Below are 21,956 nucleotides of genomic sequence, written 5' to 3'. Positions count from 1 at the left end.
ATCGCAAACACCATCAAGCACTATGATGAAACTGGCTTTCATGAGGACCGCCACAGGAAAGGAAGACCCAGAGTTACATCTGCTGCAGACACATCTCAACACGTGTCTGCAGCAGATGTATGTTCAGAGGAGACTGCATTGAATCAGGCCTTCATGGTCGAATTGCTGCAAAGAAACCACTACTAAAGGACACCAATAAGAAGAAGAGACTTGCTTGGGCCAAGAAACATGAGTAATGGACATTAGACTGGTGGAAATCTGTCCTTTGGTCTGATGAGTCCAAATTTGAGATTTTTGGTTCCAATTGCATTGTCTTTGTGCGATGCAGAGTAGGTGAACGGATGATCTCTACATGTGTGGTTCCCACCGTGAAACATGGAGGCGGAGGTGTGATGGTGTGGGGGGTGCTTTGCTGGTGAAACTGTCTGTGATTTATTTAGAATTCAAGGCACACTTAACCAGCCTGGCTACCACAGCATTTTGCAGTGATACGCCATTCCATCTAGTTTGCGTTTAGTGGGATTATCATTTGTTCTTCAACAAGACAATGACCCAACACACCTCCAGGCTGTGTAAGGGCTACTTGACCAAGATTCCATATGTGTTATTTCATAGTTTTGATGTCTTCACTATTATTCTACAATGTAGAAAATAGTAAACATAAATAAAAACCCTTGAATGTGTAGGTGTGTCCAAACTTTTGACTGGTACTGTATATATTTTTTAAGGAACTCAGTCCGGCTTTCAACTTACTCTCGAAAGTTGTAATAATAGAATGCACAAGGTGCAATTTTTAAATTGGGTGTGTATCACCAGTTTTCCTCTTGCCCTGTCAGTCATTGCATACCTTAGAGAGCTATTTATAACTTGTCAGAAATGTCCAGATCAACTAGCCTATGTCAGCTAACATTTTTAGCTAGGTTGTTTAGCCCATAGATTTTGTAGTCATGGCAAAATGTATAGAATTGCAAGAAAATTTGCTTTAAAACTGCAATATTTTTCTGCACCACATATCAAAATGTGTATAATTGCAGGAAATAAGCTTTAAACCTGCAAAAATGTCTCTCCGCCAACAAGAAGGGTGTGAACAGTTTGTGTCATGAACAGCGCTTGTGCCCATAGAAATAGACAATGCTGGAAGGGGGGCCTGAGTGAAACATTTTGGGAATCACTGTTAAAAGCTACAGAACTCGCCCACTTGGGCACGGACGTCCATTCAACGTCTATTCCCTGTTGGTTCAACGTCATTTCATTGAAATGATGTGGAAACAACATTGATTCAACCAGTGTATGCCCAGTTGGAGGCCAGTGGTCTACCGGCATGTGGTTTCATTATTTTGTTCCTTAAACAATTTGTCCATAAAAAGGCCAATTGCCTGTAAACTATATTTAGTTTGTTGTACATGTAGGCTATGTATACTGAACAAAACTATCAATGCAACATGTAAAGTGTGTTTTTTTCTAAAATGTTGTGCTCAAATTTGTTTACATCCCTGTAAGTGAGCATTTCTCCTTTGCCAAGACAATCCATCCACCTGTCAGGTGTGGCATATCAAGAAGCTGATTAAACAGCATGATCATTACACAGGTGCTGGGAACAATAAAAGGCCACTCTAAAATGTGCAGTTTTGTCACACAACACAATGTCACAGATGTGTCGATTTTGAGGGAGTGTGCAATTGGCATGCTGACTGCAGGAATGTCCACCAGAGCTGTTGCCAGATAATTTAATGTTCATTTCTCTACCATAAGCCGCCTCCAACGGTTTTTTAGAGAATTTGGCAGTACGTCCAACCGGCCTCACAACCTCAGACCAGATGTAACCACGCCAGCCCAGGTCCTCCACATCCGGTTTCTTTACCTGCGGGATCATCTGAGACCAGCACCCAGACAGCTGATGAAACTGAGGGATATTTCTGTCTGTAATAAAGCCTTTTTACAGACAATTTTGATTGACTGGCGCTGGCCCCCCAGTGGCTGTGCCCCTGCCCAGTCATGTGAAATCCATAGATTAGGGCCTGATGAATGTATTTCAATTGACTATGTCCTTATATGAACTGTAACTCAGTAAAATCATTGAAATTGTTGCATGTTGCTTTTATATTTTTGTTCAGTATATATAACACAGATTGGTAACCTATACTGTCTTGGATAGAGGTAAAGGATAAAGTCACCAGTGCCACAGTGTACACCTTTATACTGGTGAACTATTCCCGGCATTTGGATCATGCAGCGCGCCATGTGGCCAGAGGGAGGCACCAAAAGCCAAATTTGGAATCGACAGTTGACCCATCGCCCTCTAGAGTCTCCAAAATCTCTCGTGGACAGACTACATAAACATAATGGCACCGTTAATCGAGCATCTGACCAATTACGCGAGACTTTCAGTTCTCAACTCCAAGAGAATCAAGAATCGCATTGCAGGAGTAATAAAAACAAGCCAGTCATTTCAATCAAATAAATTCACCCATTTTGAAGTGATTTACATATAGACTACTGAGATGTTTTATATGTGAAAATAAATCCTCAAACATTATAAGCATTACACAATGAATTAAGAAATTCCCTTTCCTGAAATATGGCCATGGCTAATCATCATTATGCATAGGCCTTTATTGGATTTCATCAATAGGTTCATTTGGCTATTTCTGCATACTTGTTATTGATCTATAACACACAGACACTAGCAGACACCTATTTTGATTAGTCCTACATGTTCTTAGCTGTGTTATTACCATTGAACCCGTGGCATTATAGGCCTATAGTATACGTCTACAGTGTTTTCCCAGTACAAAACACCTTCGGGCAGAGAGACCCGGGAACGTGCATTCCGCTGGCTGTGAGTCGGTGGCGGTGTTCATGTGGTGCCTGCCAGGGACTGTGGCATCAGTAAGCAGTGGAGAGAGAGTGCTGTTTGAGAGCACCACCCACTACAGAAATGGCGGAGGGGGAATTGGACGTAGACTCGCTGATCGCCCGACTATTAGAGGGTGAGTGTATCATAGTTTTTCTATTTTTTAAATCACATTTCAAATCAGGGGGCTGGCCATTGCGTTGCGGTCTAAAACACTGTCCTTGCAGTGGAGGCCCTGGTTCGAGGGAAGGAGAGACCGGGGTGTAATCGCTAGCCAAACAGTTGCTAAAACGAGTGTTTCTATTGGACAAATTCAGGAAGGTCCTTCCGCGTTTCGTTCCGTTTGATTTCGTTTAAGAAACGTTTTGCAACAGAATTGGCATAACGAATAAGCCCCGGGAGTTTAAGGTATAGGTTTAGCCGTAGTGAAAGGATACTTAAACATTTTGGAAATGAAAACCTTTATCTATTTCCCCAGAGTTAGATGAACTCGTGGATACCATTGTTATGTCTCTGCATGCAGTTTGAAAAAACGTTGCTGTTAGCACAATTGTCTCTGTTTGCGGTTTAAAGGAAGTTACTAACTAGAGTTATCGCAATGACTTGAAGTTTAAGGTAACTCATATAAAATGTATTTGTCACGTGCTTTATAAACAACAGGTGTAGACTAATAGTGAAATGCAGTGCCAGCTCTAGCCTTTTGGGGACCCTAAGCAAGTTTTGGTTGGAGGGCCCCCCATCTCACTGCAAAACAGGTCAGGGCCACTGGGCATGTGCCCTTCATGCCCGGTCGGTATTCGGCCACGATTACTTCAAGTTTAGATAGCTCGCTAGACTAACTACCGATCAAAAAATGGTTAGCTAATTGAGTGGCTGTCAGCGAAAAAAGGGAGGGGGGTTTGGGTCGGGGCCCCCTAGTGGCCTGGGGCCCTAAGCGACCGTTTATGTTGCTAATACCCTGGTGAAATGCTTACTTACAGTCCTTCCCAACTATGCAGAGATTATTATTATTTTTAAATAGTAGAAAAATATAGAATAATTATAACACTAGGAATAAATACAAAATGAATAACGATAACTTGGCTATATACACGGGGTACCAGTAACAATTCGATGTGCAGGGGTATGAGGTAGTTGAGGTACATACAGTATGTGTATATATAATGTAGGTAGGGATAAAGTGACTAGGCAACGGGATAGATAATAAACAGTAACAGCAGCATATGTGATGAGTCAAAAAGGGTCAATGCAGATATTCCTGGTAGATATTGGTTAACTATTTAACTACCTACACTGAATAAAAATATAAGGAATGTCCACCAGAGCTGTTGCCAGATCATTTCATGTTAATTTCTCTACCATAAGCCGCCTTCAAAGTCGTTTTAGAGAGTTTGGCAGTACGTCCAACTGGCCTCACAACTGCAGACCACATGTATGGCGTTGTGTGGGCGAGTGGTTTGTGAACAGAGTGCCCATGGTGGTGGTGGAGTTATGGTATGAGCAGGCATAAGCTATCGACAAAGAACGCAATTGCATTTTATCGATGACAATTTGAATGCACAAAAATATAATGAAGAGATCCTGAGGCCCATTTCTTTTTTTAAAGGTATCCGTGACCAACAGATATATGTCTGAATTCCCAGTCATTTGAAATCCATAGATTAGTGCCTAATTAGTTTGACTTAAATTGGCTGATTTCCTCCAAATGAACTCAGTAAAATCAATGAAATTGTTGCATTTATATTTTTGTTAAGTATATTTAGCAGTCTTAATACTTGGGGTAGAAGCTGTTCAGGGTCCTGTTGGTTCCAGACTTCGTGCATTGGTACCGCTTGCTGTGCCTGCTAGCAAATACCATAGTCTTCTAGTCATTGTGCTAACGCTAGCTAGCATTGGCTCGCGAAACTAACTTCCTTCATACTGGATGCAGAGACATAAACATGGTATCCATGAGTTCATCTAACTCCCGAAGTATACCAATCCCCCATTTCTGCCAACTATATTGACACTCGGTGCTGCTAAAATAACGTCCTTTGAAACTGTTACAATCTGACAAAATTTTGTTGCTTCAATGTTTACAAAGTGGCAAAACTCTAAAGTGTTGGTTTGGAATTATACTGTTATTGGTAGGCTGAATGAAAGGATGTAGGCCTAGGCTATTTTAGGAAAAACTGAGTATTGGGTCAATTACCTCTTTAGGCTACTCACGGATAATTAGAGGTGGAACCACAATCAATCGATCTCGATATCGATTTGTTTTGATGTGCAGAAATGTGAACAAGTCTAACCTACATAATTAGGTAAGTTAGTATTTTTCTTAAGTAGCCTGTCTACTATAGGTAAAGCATAACATATAAGCATACACTTGATTGAATATATATGATCATATAATGAGATACTCCTACAGTTTATAGTAACTAGATGGATGTAGAGTGAAGACAATTGTTGGACTTTCCAACTTGATTTACCAATTCATCTGTTGCAAAGAACCCTTCAACAAATGCTTGCCTTTATCACCATATAGGCCAATGCTAATACTGCACTGCAGTTACTGAGTCAGTTGCCTATTGGCATTATGTCACTTAGGCTGCGTTTACAGAGGCAGCCTAATTCTGATCTTTTGCCACTAATTGGTCTTATGACAAATCAGATAAGCTCTTTTGGCAAGAATTGGGCAACATTTCATAATTGGAATGCCTGTGTAAAGGTAGCCTTAGAGGACAGAAAGTTGGGAAATTACCATATACATTGGGGAGAACAAGTATTTGATACACTGCCGATTTTGCAGGTTTTCCTACTTACAAAGCATGTAGAGGTCTGTCATTTTTATCATAGGTACACTTCAACTGTGAGAGACGGAATCTAAAACAAAAATCAGAATTAGCATTGTATGATTTTCTAATAATTAATTTGCATTTTATTGCATGACATAAGTATTTGATCACCTACCAACCAGTAAGAATTCCGGCTCTCACAGACCTGTTAGTTTTTCTTTAAGAAGCCTCCTGTTTCTCACCTCATTACCTGTGTTAACCTTTACAGGCTGCAATCCCGACGTCGGATTAATATGACAACGCCACTGCAAGTGCAGGGCGCGAAATTCAAAATCTATTTTTTTTAAATATTTAACTTTCACACATTAACAAGTCCAATACAGCATTTGAAAGATAAACATCTTGTCAATCCAGCCAACATGTCCGTTTTTTTAATGTTTTACAGAGAAAACACCACATATATTTATGTTAGCTCACACCAAATACAAAAGTGGAATTATGATTATGATTATGGAATTATGATTCAAGTAGCATGCACAAACCAACCGAAATAAATAAAACCACCTAAAGAACCCAGAAAAAACTACCTCAGATGACAGTCATATAACATGTTCACATAAATCTATGTTTTGTTCATAAAAAGTGCATATTTTAGCTATAAATCAGTTTTACATTGATGCTACCATAAATGCTACCACATAGCTAAAGTCTGAATCCAGACGGGAGTAGCCAGAGAAAAATACATCAACGTCGACTACTAATTAAACCTCATAAAACATTTCAGAAAAACATATGGTGGATAGCTAATGAAAGACAGATATCGTGTGAATAAAGCCAATATTTCGATTTTTGAAGTGTCAGCGAAAACACAATATATCGTTATATTAGCTAACAACATAAGCTAGCATAAGGCAGCACTAGCATAAATCAAGCGCTAGCCTAGCACAGTTAGCATACAACAGTTCGACAGATATATGAAAAAGCATCCCAAATTGGGTCCTATTTTGTTGATATTCCATCAGAATGTTGTAACGGGGTCCAATGTCCAGTAGAGTCTTTAGTTGGGTTCCAGAACGAACTATTTCCCTCTTTGGTTAGCAAGCACAATAGCATGCGGCGCTAATCTGTCTTTCTTCAAAAATTCTTCCGTCTCATCACATCTAAAGTCCAGAATAATTGGCAAATAATATAATTAAAGTATATTGAAAAAACATACTTTAGGATGATTTTGTGACATGTATAAATAATATCGAAGTCAGAGATCATATTCACGTTATCGACCTTCTTCCAGTAGCCGAGCACAAATTATGCTGCGCCCGGAATTTTTTTTAACTGCGCAGGTCTCACAAGAAGGTGTGTTATTCAGTCCATGGACGAGATATTCGACTGCTTTCAATTCTCACTTCGCATTACACCCTGAATGAAGGTGTGACGTGTTTCTACGGTCCAAGTCTAATGACCTTTTATAGACAAGGTCTTAAAAGACACACATCGCATTTTGGAAATCTCAATTCGGCTGGGAAAATGGCTGTAAAATATTTCTGTTCGACTTAGAGAAATAATTCAAACCTTTTTAGAAACTATAGACTGTTATCTATCAACAGTAGTAAATATATGCATATTGTAAAATAAAAAGTTTCTTAGGAGGCCGTTTGAAAATGTGCACATATTTTCCAGTTTTTTCAATATTCACCTTGCAGCCATAAGAGGTTTTAACTGCACCTGTTTGAACTCGTTACCTGTATAAAAGACACCTGTCCACACACTCAATCAAACAGACTCCAACATCTCCGCAATGGCCAAGACCAGAGAGCAGTGTAAGGCCATCAGGGATAAAATTGTAGACTGCACAAGGCTGGGATGGGCTACAGGACAATAGGCAAGCAGCTTGGTGAGAAGTCAACAACTGTTGGCGCAATTTTAGAAAATGGAAGAAGTTCAAGATGACGGTCATTCATCCTCGGTCTGGGGCTCAATGCAAGATCTCACCTCGTGGGCATCAATGATCATGAGGAAGGTGAGGGATCAGCCCAGAACTACACGGCAGACCTGGTCAATGACTGAAGAGAGCTGGGACCACAGTCCTAAAGAAAACCATTAGTAACACACTACGCCGTCATGGATTAAAATCCTGCAGTGCACGCAAGGTCCCCTGCTCAAGCCAGCGCATGTCTAGGCCCGTCTGAAGTTTGCCAATGACCATCTGGATGATCCAAAGGAGGAATGGGAGAAGGTCATGTGGTCTGACGAGACAAAAATTGAGCTTTTTGGTCTAAACTCCACTCACCGTGTTTGGAGGAAGAAGAAGGATGAGTACAACCCCAAGAACACCATCCCAACCGTGAAGCATGGAGGTGGAAACATAATTCTTTGGGGATGCTTTTCTGCAAAGGGGACAGGACGACTGCACCGTATTGAGGGGAGGATGGATGAGGCCATGTATCGTGAGATCTTGGCCAACAACCTCCTTCCTCAGTAAGAGCATTGAAGATGGGTCGTGGCTGGGTCTTCCAGCATGACAACAACCCAAAACACACAGCCGGGCAACTAAGGAGTGGCTCGTAAGAAGCATCTCAAGGTCCTGGAGTGGCCTAGCCAGTCTCCAGACCTGAACCCAATAGAAAATCTTTGGAGGGAGCTGAAAGTCCGTATTGCCCAGCGACAGCCCCGAAACCTGAAGGATCTGGAGAAGGTCTGTATGGAGGAGTGGGCCAAATCCCTGCTGCAGTGTGTGCAAACTTGTCAAGAACTACAGGAAACGTATGATCTCTGTAATTGCAAACAAAGGTTTCTGTACCAAATATTAAGTTCTGCTTCTCTGATGTATCAAATACTTATGTCATGCATATAAATGCAAATTAATTCTTAAAAATCATACAATGTGATTTTCGGGATTTTTGTTTTAGATTCCGTCTCTCACAGTTGAAGTGTACCTATGATACAAATTACAGACCTCTACATGCTTTGTAAGTAGGAAAACCTGCAAAATCGGCAGTGTATCAAATACTTGTTCTCCCCACTGTATATACACTCCACTCACTACCGTTCAAAAGTTTGGGGTCATTTAGAAATGTCCTTGTTTTTGAAAGAAAAGCAAAAAAATGTTTTCCCTTTAAAGTAACATCAAATTGTTCAGAAATACAGTGTAGACATTGTAACTGTTGTAAAGACTATTGTAGCTGGAAAAGGCTGATTTTTAATGGATATCTACATAGGCGTACAGAGGCCCATTATCAGCAACCATCACTCCTGTGTTCCAATGGCACGTTGTGTTAGCTAATCCAAGTTTATTCATTTTAAAAGACTAATTGATCATTAGAAAACCCTTTTGCAATTATGTTAGCACAGCTGAAAACTGTTGTTCTGATTAAAGAAGCAATAGACATGGCCTTCTTTAGACTAGTTGAGTATGAAGGCTATTCCATGCGAGAAATTGCCATGAAACTGAAGATCTCGTACAACGCTGTGTACTACTCCCTTCACAGAACAGTGCAATGCCTAACCAGAATAGAAAGAGGAGTGGGAGGCCCCGGTGCACAACTGAGCAAGAGGACAAGTACATTAGAGTGTCTAGTTTGAGAAACAGACGCCTCACAAGTCATCAACTGTCAGCTTCATTAAATAGTACCCGCAAAACATCAGTCTCAACGTCAACAGTGAAGAGGCGACTCCGGGATGCTGGCCTTCTAGGCAGAGTTGCAAAGAAAAAGCCATATCTCTGTCTAGTTTCTGTGTTGTTTTTTTCCCCCATCTTAATCTTTTCTTTTAATTGGCCAGTCTGAGATATGGCTTTTTCTTTGCAACTCTGTCTATGTCCTGGGAAATTTTCTTCACACTTACAACCTCATGCTAATCGGTGGACGGGACACCAATCCCAAATAAGTTTTAATAAGCTTCTTGATATGCCACACCTGTCGGGTGGATGGATTATCTTGGCAAAGGATACATGCTCACTAAAAGGAATTTAAACAAATTTGTGCACAACATTTTAGAGAAATAAGCTTTTTGTGCGTGTGGAAAATTTCTGGCATCTTTTATTTCAGCACTTTACAGCGTTTTACATTTCTATTTAGTGTAGTAATCATAAGGAATTCAAGGAGTGCTCTGCTCCGCTTCTAGTATGGCAATTATGTTGTACCAGCCACAGAGACATGTACAGGCTGCTCTGTTCACAAGTAGGCACTTTCACGCTGTAAGGTACATTGTAAGTGCACTGAGTTTAGGTCTCAGCCATTTGGAAAATGCCTGTTTGTTCTGAAGTAGGCTACATTTAGAATTTTGGCAGTTTTCTCCTAAAGTTTAAGACGGTGTACTTGGCAAAAAAATCTGTTATTCTGAGATCTTGTATTATTAATGAGACATAGAACTACGAGTGTAAAGGGTTATGTGCTCCTGATCCTGTAGGTAACCTATTGTTGTGCCCACACAGCCAGTTATGAGTAGAGTTAGCTGGGCATGATGTCTCACGGAAGCACACAGGTTTTCCAGATGGGTGAGGCTACAGTATGTGCTCTTAGGAACAAAAGTCAAACTCAAAAACATTGTTCTTCCTGTGTGTTCTGTAAATGGACCGAAGTAGTGATGGACAAACGTTGAATATATACACACCAGCAGACACACATACGATGAAACCGACAGACCCCATGTTATGGATATGCCAATATAATCATCTTTGGCTTGGTTTGAAGTTGAGACAGTGTCCCACAGAGAGAGTGTGAGACAGTASTGGAGAAGATGGATATTTGCCGAGCCAATTGTGCCTCAGACTGAACCAGAGGTAATCTGAGACCTCCACAGCACTGAGGAAACTCGGAGGGGGAAATTGGCCGGATCTGGTGAGCGCGCGTGTTAGCAGGAAGAATGTTATGGAGCTGCTGCTGGCCCACTTTCTCTGCTGGCAGCAAAAACACAGAACACTCAAGCCTTAGTTAGGGGTGCAGTCAGAAAGTCAGGCCATTGATAGAACCCCCTCATCTCTCTCTTCACCACACACACCACCAAACACCACACACACACACACACACACACACACACACACACAACACACAACACACACACACACACACACACACACACACACACACACACACACACACACACACACAAAAGCTCCAGTTGGTCTGTTCATTGTTATAAGCTAGCTGCTCTCACGTCTCAATCATATGTCAAAATATAATCAATGTATTTGTCACATGCTTCTGTAAACAACAGGTGTACGCTGTCAGTGAAATACTTACTTACGGGTCCTTTTTCCAACAATGTAGAGTTAAAGATGAACAAAAAAGAGAAATAATAGCACGAGGAATAAATACACACTGAAAAAATAAGTAAAAATGGCTATTTACAGGGAGTACCAGCACCGAGCCGATGTGCAGGGGTACGAGGTAATTGAGGAATATATGTACATTGTTACGTGTGCGCTGGGAATCGGGAGTGAATACATTTAATGAATGAACAAAACATAATGCAAAACAATTAACACGAACAACGCACAGACATGAAATAGAAACAGAAGCAATAATGCCTGGGGAAGGAACCAAAGGGAGTGACAAATATGGTAGGTGATGGAATCCAGGTGTGTCATTATGCGCTGATGCGCGTAACGATGGTGACAGGTGTGCGACATAAGCAGCCTGGTGACCTAGAGGCCAGAGATGGAGCACACATGACAGTACCCCCTCCCCGATGTGTGGTTCCAGCCGCAGGATGCTGACCAAAATGACGATCCTGGGGATCAGGAGCGGATCGGTCACATTTCTGAGGCGCAGGAACATGTCGATCCGGCTGAGGAGCGGGAGCATGGCGACCTAGAGCGCCAGAGAGAGAGCATACGTGACAGTACCCCCTCCCCGGCACGCGGCTCCAGCCGCAGGACGCCATCCAAAGGGACGATCCCTGGGATCAGGAACGGACCGGTTGCCTCTGCTGAGGCGCAGAAACCTGACGAACTGGCTGAAGCGTGAGAGCCCGACGATCCGGCCCGAAAACTCTGCGGTTGCTTCGGCCTAGGCACAGGAACCTGTACACCCAGCCGAGGCATGGGAGCCCGTCGAGCCAGCCGAGGCATGGAAGTCCGACAAACCGACTGAGGCCTCCCAGGTAGCTCCGGTTCAGACACCCGGACCCGACATCACCTCCAACACAAAAATAAATAAATAACTCCCTGATGCTTCCATTAGGTGAGGTGTTATTCTGTAACGTGTGCGCTGGGAGTCAGGAAGCAAGTTCAGGGAGTGAATACGTTTAATGAATGAACGAAACATAATACAAAACAAGAAACACGAACAATGCACAGACATGAAACAGACACAATAACGCCTGGGGAAGGAGGTGTGCGCCATAACGAGCAGCTTGGTGACCTAGAGGCCAGAGAGGGAGCACACGTGACATACATATAGGTAGGGCTGACTAGGCAATCGATGTACATACAGTGCCTTCAGAATGCATTCATACCCCTTGACTTATTCCAAATTTTGTTGTTAYTACCTGAATTCAAATAGATTAAATTAATTTTATCACCCATCACCACTCAATACCCCATAATAACAAAATGAAAACATGGTTTTAGACATTTATTGAAAATGAAATAGAGAAATATCTCATTTACATACAGTACCAGTCAAAAGTTTGGACACACCTACTTATTCAAGTTTTTTTTAGATTCTTCTACTATTTTCTACATTGTAGAATAATAGTGAAGACATGAAAACTATGAAATAACACATATGGAGTCATGTAGTTACCAAAAAAGTGTTAAACAAATTATTTTAGATTCTATATTTTAGATTCCCACATATGCTGAGCATTTGTTGGCTGCTTTTCCTTCACTCTGCGGACCAACTCATTCCAAACCATCTCAATTGAGTTGAGGTCGGGTGATTGTGGAGGCCAGGTCATCTGATGCAGCACCATCACTCTCCTTCTTGGTCAAATAGCCCTTACACAGGCTGGAGGTGTGTTGGGTCATTGTCCTGTTGAAAAACAAATGATAGCCCCACTAAGCGCAAACCAGATGGGATGGCGTATCACTGCAGAATGCTGTGGTAGCCAGGCTGGTTAAGTGTGCCTTGAATTCTAAATAAATCACTGACCGTGTCACCAGCAAAGCACCCCCACACCATCACACCTCCTCCTCCATGCTTCATGGTGGGAACCACACATGCGGAGATCATCCGTTCACCTACTCTGCGTCTCACAGAGACTCTTCTTATTATTGGTGTACTTTAGTGGTGGTTTCTTTGCAGCAATTCGACCATGAAGGCCTGATTCATGCAGTCTCCTCTGAACAGTTTATGTTGAGATGTGTCTGTTACTTGAACTCTTAGAAGCATTTATTTGGGCTGCAATCTGAGGTGCAGTTAACTCTAATTAAACGTATCCTCTGCAGCTGAGATAATTCTGGGTCTTCCTTTCCTGTGGCGGTCCTCATGAAAGCCAGTTTCATCATAGCGCTTGATGGTTTTTGCGACTGCATTTGGAAGAAAGTTACTGAAATTTTCTGGATTTACTGACCTTCATGTCTTAAAGTAATGATGGACTGTCGTTTCTCTTTGCTTATTTTAGCTGTTCTTGACATACAGTTGAAGTCAGAAGTTTACAAACACTTAGGTTGGAGTCATTAAAACTAGTTTTTCAACCACTACACACATTTCTTGTTAACAAACTATAGTTTTGGCAAGTCGGTTAGAACATCTAGCTTGTGCATGACACAAGTACATTTTCCAACAATTGTTTACAGACAGATTATTTCACTTATAATTCACTGTATCACAATTCCAGTGGGTCAGAAGTTTACATACACTAAGTTGACTGTGCCTTTTAAACAGCTTGGAAAATTCCAGAAAACGATGTCATGGCCTCTGATAGGCATATTGACATAATTTGAGTCACTTAGAGGTCTATCTGTGGATGTATTTCAAGGCCTACCTTCAAACTCAGTGCCTATTTGCTTGACATCATGGGAAAATCAAAAGAAATCAGCCAAGACCTCAGAAGAAAAATTGTAGACCTCACAATTCTGGTTCATCCTTGGGAGCAATTTCCAAACGCCTGAAGGTACCACGTTCATCTGTACAAACAATAGTACGCTAGTATAAACAACATGGGACCACGCAGGTGTCATACCGCTCAGGAAGGAGACGCGTTCTGTCTCCTAGAGATGAACGTACTTTGGTGCGAAAAGTGCAAATCAATCCCAAATCAACAGCAAAGGACCTTGTGAAGACGCTGGAGGAAACGGGTACAAAAGTATCTATATCCACAGTAAAACAAGTCCTATATCGACATAACCTGAAAGGCCGCTCAGCAAAACTGCCATAAAAAAGCCAGACTACGGTTTGCAACTGCACATGAGGACAAAGATCGTACTTTTTGGAGAAATGTCCTCTGGTCTGATGAAACAAAAATAGAACTGTTTGGCCATAATGACCATCGTTATGCTTGGAGGAAAAAGGGGGAGGCTTGCAAGCCGATGAACACCATCCCAACCGTGAAGCACGGGTGTAGCAGCATCATGTTGTGGGGGTGCCTTGGTGCAGGAGGGACTGATGCACTTCACAAAATAGATGGCATCATGAAAAAGGAAAAGTATGTGGATATGTTGAAGCAACATCTCAAGACATCAGTCGGGAAGTTAAAGCTTGGTCTTAAATGGGTCTTCCAAGTGAACAATGACCCCAAGCATACTTCCAAAGTTGTGGCAAAATGGCTTAAGGACAAGAAAGTCAAGGTATTGGAGTGGCCATCACAAAGCCCTGACCTCAATCCTATAGAAAATTTGTGGGCAGAACTGAAAAAGCGTGTGCGACCAAGGAGGCCTACGAACCTGACTCCGTTACACCAGCTCTGTCAGGAGGAATGGGCCAAAATTCACCCAAATTATTGTGGGAAGCTTGTGGAAGACTACCCAAAACATTTGACCCAAGTTAAACAATTTAAAGGCAATGCTACCAAATACTAATTGAGTGTATGTAAACATCTGACCCACTGGGAATGTGATGAAAGAAATAAAAGCTGAAATAAATCATTCTCTCCACTATTATTCTGACATTTCACGTTCTTAAAATAAAGTGTGATCCTAACTGATCTAAGACAGGAATTTTTACTAGGATTAAATGTTTCCAGGGAAATTGTGAGGAAAAAAAACGTTGAGGGGGTTAAAAAAAAATTTTTTTTATATGGCCTAAGTGTATGTAAACTTCCGACTTCAACTGTAATATGGACTTGGTCTTTTACCAAATAGGGGTATCTTCTGTATACCAACCTTACCTTGTCACAACACAACTGATTGGCTCAAACGCATTAAATTCCACAAATTAACTTTCAACAATGCACACCTGTTAATTGAAATGCATTCCAGGTGACTACCTCATGAAGCTGGTTGAGAGAATTCCAAGAGTGTGCAAAGCTGTCATCAAGGCAAAGGGTGGCTACTTTGAAGAATCTCAAATATAAAATATATTTTGATTTGTTTAGCACTTTATTGGTTACTACATGATTCCATATGTGTTATTTCATAGTTTTGATGTCTTCACTATTATTCTACACCGTAGAAAAAAAAGAAAACCCCTTGAATGAGTAGGTGTGTCCAAACTTTTGACTGGTGCTGTTACATATTCACACTCCTGAGTCAATACTTTGTAAAAGCACCTTTGGCAGAGATTACAGCTGTAAGTCTCTGTGTAAGTCTCAAAAGTGTTTTTCCACACCTGGATTTTGCTACATAACATATTATTATTTTCTAAATTCTTCAAGCTTTTTCAAATTGGTTATTAATCATTGCTGGACAACCATTTTCAGGTCTTGCCATAGATTTTCAAGTAGATTTAAGTCAAAACTATAACTCAGCCACTCAGGAGCATTCACTGTCTTCTTGGTAAGCAACTCCAGTGTAAAATTGGCTTTGTGTTTTAGGTTATTGTCCTGCTGAAAGGTGAATTCATGTCCTAGTGTCTGGTGGAAAGCACACTGAACCAGGTTTACCTCTAGGAATTAGCCTTTTCTTAGCTCCATTCCATGTATTTTGTATCCCGAAAAACTCACCAGTCCTTACCGATTACAGGCATACCCATAACATGATGCAGCCACCCCTATGCTTGAAAATATGGAGAGTGGTGCTCAGTAATTTGTTGCATTGGATTTGCCCCAAACACAATCCTTTGTTTTCATGACACATTTTTTTGTAGTATTACTTTAGTGCCTTGTTGCAAACAGGATGCATGTTTTGGAATACAGGCTTCCTTCTTTTCACTCTGTCATTTAGGTTAGTATTGTGGAGTAACTACAATGTTGTTGATCCTTCCTCAGTTTTCTCCTATCCTCAGTTTTCTCCTTTCACAGCTATTCAACTCTGTAACTGTTTTAAAGTCATGGTGAAATCCCTGAGTGGTTTCTTTCCTCTCCGGCAACTGAGTTAGGAAGAACGCCTGTATCTTTGTAGTGACTGGGTGAATTGATACATCATCCAAAGTGTAATTAATAACTTCACCATGCTCAAAGGGATATTCAATGTCTGCTTTTTACATTTTTTACTCATCTACCAATAGGTGCCTTTCTTTGCGAGGCATTGGAAAACCTCCCTGGTCTTTGTGGTTGAATCGGTGTTTGAATTGTACTGCTCAACTGAGGGACCTTACAGAACTGAGTTTGTGGGGTACAGAGATGAGGTAGTCATTAAACACTATTATTGGAACTTTTTATGTGACTTAAGAAATTTTTTACTTCTGAATGTATTTAGGATTGCCATAACAAAGGGCTTGAATACCTATTGACTCAACATTGTGTGTAGACCAGTGACTCGCTACTCCATTTCCTTTAGTCCACGATCAGCTCCTTTGTCTTGCTGATGTTGAGGGAGAGGTTGTTGTCCTGGCACCACACTGCCAGGTCTCTGAACTCCTCCCTATAGGCTGCCACATCATCATTGGTGATCAGTCCTACCACCGGTGTGTCATCAGCAAACTTGATGATGGTGTTGGAGTCATGCACGACCACACAGTGTTAGGTGAACAGGCAGTACAGGAGCGTACTAAGCACACACCCCGGAGGGGCCCCCTTGTTGATGGTCAGTGTGACGGATGTGTTGTTGCCTACCCTCACCGCCTGGGGTTGCCCTTCAGGAAGTCCAGGATCCAGTTGCAGAGGGAGGTGTTCAGTCATGGGGTCCTGAACTTGGTGATGAGCTTGGAGGGGAATATGGTGTTGAATGCTGAGCTGTAGTTAATGAACAGCATTCTTACATAGGTTTTCCTTTTGTCCAGGTGGGTGAGGGCAGTGTGGAGTGCAATAGAGATTGTGTCATCTGTGGATCTGTTGCGGCGGTATGCGAATTGGAGTGTGTCCAGGGAGTCTGGGATGATGGTGTTGATGTGAGCCATGACCAGCCTTTCAAAGTATTTCTTGGCTATAGATGTGAGTGCTACAGGGTGATAGTCATTTAGGCAGGTTACCTTGCCGTTCTTGGGCACGGGGACTATGGTGGTCTGCTTGAAAGAAGTTGGTATTACAGGCCGGGTCAGTGAAGACACTTGCCAGCTGGTTAGCACATGCTCTGAGTACACGTCCTGATATTCCGTCTGCAAATGTTAACCTGTAACCTTTTTTAATGCAGTGGGCTAAATCAGGGTCACACAGAGTGTTTTTTGGTAGTCTGAAACAAATCTGCATTGAAACAAAAGTATACACCTCACACACATGGTTATGGGCTTAAAAAAATAAGAAACTTGTACCATGTCAGATATAGAGTTGAAATGTATTCCGTTTTCAGTTTGCATCCCAATATTACACGTTATATACGTCACAGAGCACTGAAATATAACATAACCGTTTGACATAGAAACACTGGATTTTTAGTGTTTTTTTGAACTAATGTTTATTAATTATGAAAAATATTAACATTCCACCCATGAGGCCACTAGATCATTTAACTGCAGGAAAGGGCTACAGGTATTACTCCCATCAGCTACAGACAGGCAGATCACACAGCTCTACGCTCTCATGCATGGTTCAGTGTTGCTTGCCTCGAAGCGGGTATAGAAAGCATTTAGCTTGCCTGGTAGGCTCGCGACGCTGGGCAGCCTGCAGCTGGGTTTCCCTTTGTAATCCGTGATGGTTTGCAAGCCCTGCCACATCCGTCGAGCGTCAGAGGCGGCCTAGTAGGATTCTAATCTTAGTCCTGTATTGACGCTCTGCCTGATGTCTCGTCGTAGCAGGATTTCTTATAAGCATCCGGATTAGTGTCCTGCTCCTTGCAACCAGTAGCCCTTGCCGTTAGCTCAGTGTGGATGTTGCCTGTAATCATTTTTTATTTCACCTTTATTTAACCAGGTAAGCTAGTTGAGAACAAGTTCTCATTTACAACTGCGACCTGGCCAAGATAAAGCAAAGCAGTGCGACAGAAACAACAACACGTGGAATAAACAACCGTACAGTGAATAACCCAATAGAAAAAAAAGAAAGTCTAAATACAGTGTGTGCAAATGGCATGATGTAAGGCAATAAATAGGCCATAGTCTCAAAGTAATTACAATTTAGCAGATTAACACTGGCGTGATAGATGAGCAGATGATGATGAGCAGATGATGGTGTGTAAGTAGTGATACTGGTGTGCAAAAGAGCAGCAAAGTAAATAAAAACAATATGGGGATGAGGTAGGTAGATTGGGTGGGCTATTTACAAATGGAATATGTACAGCTGCAGCGATCGGTTAGCTGCTCAGATAGCTGATGTTTAAAGTTAGTGAGGGAAATGTAAGTCTCCAGCTTCAGCGATTTTTGCAATTCGTTCCAGTCACTGGCAGCAGAGAACTGGAAGGAAAGGCGGCTAAAGGGGGTGTTGGCTTTGGGGATGACCAGTGAGATATGCCTGCTGTAGCGCGTGCTACGGGTGGGTGTTGTTATCATGACCATTGAGCTGAGATAAGGCGGAGCTTTACCTAGCAAAGACTTATAGATGACCTGGAGCCAGTGGGTCTGGCGACGAATATGTAGCGAGGGCCAGCCGACTAGAGCATACAGGTCGCAGTGGTGGGTGGTGTAAGGCGCTTTGGTAACAAAACGGACGGTACTGTGATAGACTACATCCAATTTGCTGAGTAGAGTTTTGGAAGCTATTTTGTAGATGACATCGCCGAAGTCGGGGATCGGTAGGGTAGTCAGTTTTACACGGGTAAGTTTGGCAGCGTGAGTGAAGGAGCCTTTGTTGCGAAGTAGAAAGCCGATTCTAGATTTGATTTTGGATTGGAGATGTTTGATATGAGTCTAGAAGGAGAGTTTCCATTCTAGCCAGACACCTAGGTATTTGTAGTTATCCACGTATTCTAGGTCAGAACCATCCAGAGTAGTGATGCTAGTCGGGCGGGCGGGTGCGGGCGGGCGGGTGCGGGCAGCGAACGGTTGAAAAGCATGCATTTGGTTTTACTAGCGTTTTAAGAGCAGTTGGAGGCCACGGAAGGAGTGTTGTATGGCATTGAAGCTCGTTTGGAGGTTAGTTAACACAGTGTCCAAAGAAGGGACAGATTTATACAGAATGGTGTCGTCTGCGTTGAGGTGGATCAGGGAATCACCCACAGTAAGAGCGACATCGTTGATATATACAGAGAAAAGAGTTGGCCCGAGAATTGAACCATGTGGTACCCCCATAGAGACTGCCAGAGGTCCGGACAACAGGCCCTCCGATTTGACACACTGAACTCTGTCTGCGAAGTAGTTGTTGAACCAGGCGAGGCAGTCATTTGAGAAACCAAGGCTATTGAGTCTGCCGATAAGAATACAGTGATTGACAGAGTCGAAAGCCTTGGCCAGGTCGATGAAGACTGCTGCACAGTACTGTCTTTTATCGATGGCGGTTATGATATCGTTTAGTACCTTGAGCGTGGCTGAGTTGCACCCATGACCAGCTCGGAAACCAGAATGCACAGCGGAGAAGGTACGGTGGGATTCGAAATGGTCAGTGATCTGTTTATTAACTTGGATTTCAAAGACTTTAGAAAGGCAGGGCAGGATGGATATAGGTCTATAACAGTTTGGGTCTAGAGTGTCAGCCCCTTTGAAGAGGGGGATGACCGCGGCAGCTTTCCAATCTTTAGGGATCTCGGACGATACGAAAGATAGGTTGAACAGACTGGTAATAGGGGTTGCAACAATGGCGGCGGATCATTTTAGAAAGAGGTTCCAGATTGTCTAGCCCAGCTGATTTGTACGGGTCCAGGTTTTGCAGCTCTTTCAGAACATCTGCGATCTGGATTTGGGTGAAGGAGAAKCTGGGGAGGATTGGGAAAGTAGCTTAGGGGGGTGCGGAGCTGTTGACCGGGGTTGGGGCTGCCAAGTGGAAAGCATGGCCAGCTGTAGAGAAATGCTTATTGAAATTTTCGATTATCATGGATTTATCAGTGGTGAACGTGTTACCTAGCCTCAGGAGGTGGAGGTGCTCTTGTTCTCCATGGACTTTACAGTGTCCCAAAACTTTTGGGATTTAGAGCTACAGGATGCAAATATCTGTTTGAAAAAGCTAGCCTTTGCTATCTGACTGTGTGTATTGGTTCCTGACTTCCCTGAACAGTTGCATATCGCGGGGACTATTCGATGCTATTGCAGTCTGACACAGGATGTTTTTGTGCTGGTCAAGGGCAGTCAGGTCTGGAGTGAACCAAGGGCTATATCTGTTCTTAGTTCTACATTTTTTAAAAGGGGCATGCTTATTTAAGATGGTGAGGAAATTACTTTTAAAGAATGACCAGGCATTCTCGACTGACGGGATGAGGTCAATAACCTTCCAAGATACCCGGCCCAGGTCGATTAGAAAGGCCTGCTCGCAGAAGTGTTTTAGGGAGCGTTTGACAGTTATGAGGGGTGGTCGTTTGACTGCGGACCTATAGCGGATGCAGGCAATGAAGCAGTGATCGCTGAGATCCTGAGTGAAAACAGCAGAGGTGTATTTGGAGGGCAAGTTGGTCAGGATAATATCTACGGATTTAGGGTTGTACCTGGTGGTTTCCTTGATAATTTGTGTGAGATTGAGGGCATCTAGCTTAGATTGTAGGACTGCTGGGGTGTTGAGCATATCCCAGTTTAGGTCACCTAACAGAACGAACTCTGAAGATAAATGGGGGGCAATCAATTCACATATGGTGTCCAGGGCACAGCTGGGAGCTGAGGGGGTTCTATAACAGGCGGCAACAGTGAGAGACTTATTTCTGGAGAGATTCATTTTTAAAATTAGAATCTCAAACTGTTTGGGCATAGACCTGGAAAGTATGACAGAACTTTGCAAGGTATCTCTGCAGTAGATTGCAACTCCTCCCCCTTTGGCAGTTCTATCTTGACGGAAAATGTTGTAGTTGGGTATRGAAATCTCCAAATTTTTGGTGGCCTTCCTAAGCCAGGATTCAGACACGGCAAGGACATCAGGGTTGGCGGAATGTGCTAAAGCAGTGAGTAAAACAAACTTAGGGAGGAGGCTTCTGATGTTAACATGCATGAAACCAAGGCTTTTTCGATTACAAAAGTCAACAAATGAGTGCCTGGGGACACGCAGGGCCTGGGTTAGCATCCACATCACCCGAGGAACAGAGGAGGAATAGGATGAGGGTACGGCTAAAGGCTAGCAAAACTGGTCGTCTAGTGCGTTGGGGACAGAGAATAAAAGGAGCAGATTTCTGGGCGTGGTAGAATAGATTCAGGGAATAATGTGCAACAAGGGGTATGGTGGGGTGCGGGTACAGTGGAGGTAAGCCCAGGCACTGAGTGATGATAAGAGAGGTTGCATCTCTGGACACGCTGGTTATACTGGGTGAGGTCACAGCATGTGTGGGAAGTGGGACAAAGGAGGTATCTGAGGCATGTACAGTGGGACTAGGGGCTCCGCAGTAAACAAACAAAGATAACTATCCTAAACAACAGTATACAAGGCATATTGACATTTGAGTGAGACATAAAGCGAGGCATAAAGCAATCACAGGTGTTGATTGGGAGAACTAGCTAAGACAACAACGGGTAAGACAACAACAGCTAATCAGCTAAGACAACAACAACAGGTAAAATGGCGATGAATGGGCAGAGAGGGTCGGTTAACTAAACACAGGGCCTGAGTTCGGGGCTAGGGCCGACAGATAAACAAAGGTAAACAAAGTGGAGTACCGTGATAAATGAACAGTCCTGCAGGCATCAGCTATGTAGCCAAGTGATCATAAGGTCCAGTGTACAGCAATAGATGGAACAGGGAAGCCACGGGATAGTTGTTGCTACGCTAGCACGCGGGAGACACGGCGTTTAAAGTTAGCAGGCTGGGGTAGATAGAAGCGTCTGCTCCGACGTCCGGCAAAGGCCAGTTGA

General features: G+C 42.7%; 1 pseudogene; it reads left to right on the top strand.

Moving 5' to 3' along the window:
• The first annotated feature begins 2,862 nt into the window (after positions 1-2,862).
• The window catches only part of LOC111955071 (serine/threonine-protein phosphatase PP1-beta catalytic subunit-like), a 41,875-nt pseudogene continuing 22,781 nt past the window's right edge, over positions 2,863-21,956 (top strand).

The sequence above is a fragment of the Salvelinus sp. IW2-2015 genome, linkage group LG3 (genome assembly GCF_002910315.2).
Source record: "Salvelinus sp. IW2-2015 linkage group LG3, ASM291031v2, whole genome shotgun sequence".
Classification (NCBI taxonomy): Eukaryota; Metazoa; Chordata; class Actinopteri; order Salmoniformes; family Salmonidae; genus Salvelinus; species Salvelinus sp. IW2-2015.
The sequence above is the reverse complement of the archived record's forward strand: the minus strand, read 5'-3'. Positions and strand labels throughout refer to the sequence as shown.